The following is a 2,517-nucleotide window of genomic DNA, read 5'->3' as shown; positions in this document are numbered from 1 at the left end:
AAGGCTACACGATCCGATCAACGCTTGGTCTTCTTCTTCGTTGAGAACTGCATCGCCATGCGTGGAAGCTTCATCACAAACGACTCGACTAACTTGAACTTTTCGAATTACAGACTCAATTGCAAAGTTAATTTCGCCAAAAACACAGGGGCCCTTAAAATTAACATTTTGTAATATCGAAAGCTTTAACAAAAAGGCAATTTAAACCCGAAGTGTTCATCAAATTCATACACAAATGCAGAAACCCACCGCGACTGAAAAATGCATTCAATTCAGATCTGTAATTTGGAATATCAGAGAAACTGGCTCTAATACCAATTGATGGAAATCGGAACTCGAGATTTCCAGCAGCGAAACAAGACTATTTCAAATTACAATCATGAATTAATATAAATTTACAGTCGACTACAAACAAATGGTTATACAATTCATACAGAGAAATTACAGCATGAATACACTCAAATGAACAGAGATCAAACTCTATGCACATATGAAAATGTGTCTCCACGTTCCGTTGCGCGACCGCTTGAACAATAGTCACCACGAAGCTCGATCTACACGATTGCAAACCGCAATGAACACAACACAAATACTTCACACTCATCCTCAACAATCTCCTCCGCAACACGAACGGCCTCCACAGCACCACGAATGGCCACTAGAAAACCTCGACAGTGTCGAGTTTAGTCTGACACCACCAACAAGGTGACCTTGGTATTCTCAGTGTGAGAATCCAGAGGGTGGGCTCTGTTCGGACTTGGTATGAGACAAACAAACGGAGGAAACAACGATCGCGTACACGACTGGGCAAGTGGGAGAAGGCGGAGACCTATCGTATAGGTCAATGCCCAATTTTTTAGATAAAGCTGTGCGATCATCTAGCAAAAGCTATGCTATCGTTTAGTCTATCGTTTAGCTCGGTCTGTCGCCTACAGACACTACACGATTGTTTACCTTGGGCCAGCGATCGTCTAGTAAAGCTATGCAATCATTTAGTAAATACTGCACGATCGTTTAGCTTGCCCAGCCGTCATTTAGTAAATCCGAATTTACTTGACGACTATGTGAGTTTCTATTTCGCCAAGAGAAAACTCAAAAAATAAAACAATCATTTGTAAAATTTTCTTTTTAAAATAGGAAAACCAATTTTCCTTTTAAACTCACGGTTATCATGATCCAATAAACACCCACTACTTTGGTTATTAAAAGAAAAAGAATTAATTATCCAATAATTAATATTATTATAAACATAAATGATAACCAACTTATCATACTATATTTATAATCTATAGTTTTAATATTTCATCTCATGAAACATATAAACCATAGTTCTTTTTCTAATCCATGGTACTTAATGTAAATCTTATTTACATCAATCCTCCACTAGATGTATCTCATACATCATACCGATTATATCATATATAATCAAAATACCTCTTGTCAATTTAAACATTTCAAATCAACACCAAAAAATGATCCTCAACTGAGTCCAAGATACCAAGGAGACCTCATGGACCTGTAGTTCGAAGCTCCAACGTATGTGAATAACTGACTAAACTCTTTAGTCACGGGATCTACCATCTGTTAACTGCTGGACACTCTATTAAAGACCGACAGCTGAACTCTCCTTACCACATATATATTATGTGTTCATCTTAACGAATGAATAGTGCGACAACCCTTCACAGATCGCTCGTAAGTACAGCTGGGCCAATACTGTTATGCCCCTGTAGTCACATTCGTCTCCTTAAGTACCACTGATCCCTCTAATGAACATAAGTCATAGTCTTACTATGACTGAGTCTTCTCTTCCAAAGAGAAGTTGTGGCCACTATGTTCAAGCCCCAGAATCAGCCCTTAGGGAGCAATCTCTCTATATATCCCTGCTTCGGGAAAGGAGTGAATTCCATATTGTGGATTGAGTTTCTAACTCTCATATCAGATAAGTCCCCAAAAAGGTAGGCATGTTGAGTTGGCAATCTGGCCACTCTCACCTATACTAATCAAAGGACCGCCCTCAAAAGCAAGAGTTCCCAAAACACTCAGGGTTGAGGTCGTGTCACCTATGGTCATTTAGGTGAGATGTAAGTCTCTAGTATCAACGGGGTTATATACAGAGTCTAGTCATCTTGTGGTCCAAGTCTTATACAAACTCTTTGTATAGGACACCCCCGCTCCACGTCTCCACATGAATGGTTAGGACCTACCATCTATAGTAGTTTACAGCACTTTCAAACCTCTACAAAGCGGGCCGTATCCATAGTGTCACCAGGATCAGGTATCCAACCTTAATCCTTATAGACCTATTTAGGTTATCGCTTAAGGCATGATCCACTTTTATATCACATATACATGCTTAAGTTCACATAAGATAACCAAGGAGCTTTGTTTGGATATGAGTAAATGCCAGAAATAAATAACACTTATTTTATTCATTGAACATGTGTATCTTTACAAAACAACGAGACTCTGGGAGAGTTAGGACACCAATCCCAACAATCTCCCACTTGTTCTAAT

The sequence above is a fragment of the Benincasa hispida genome, chromosome 8 (assembly GCF_027475165.1).
Source record: "Benincasa hispida cultivar pf3 chromosome 8, pf3_genome.v1.1, whole genome shotgun sequence".
In the NCBI taxonomy this organism is placed as follows: domain Eukaryota; kingdom Viridiplantae; phylum Streptophyta; class Magnoliopsida; order Cucurbitales; family Cucurbitaceae; genus Benincasa; species Benincasa hispida.
The sequence above is the reverse complement of the archived record's forward strand: the minus strand, read 5'-3'. Positions refer to the sequence as shown.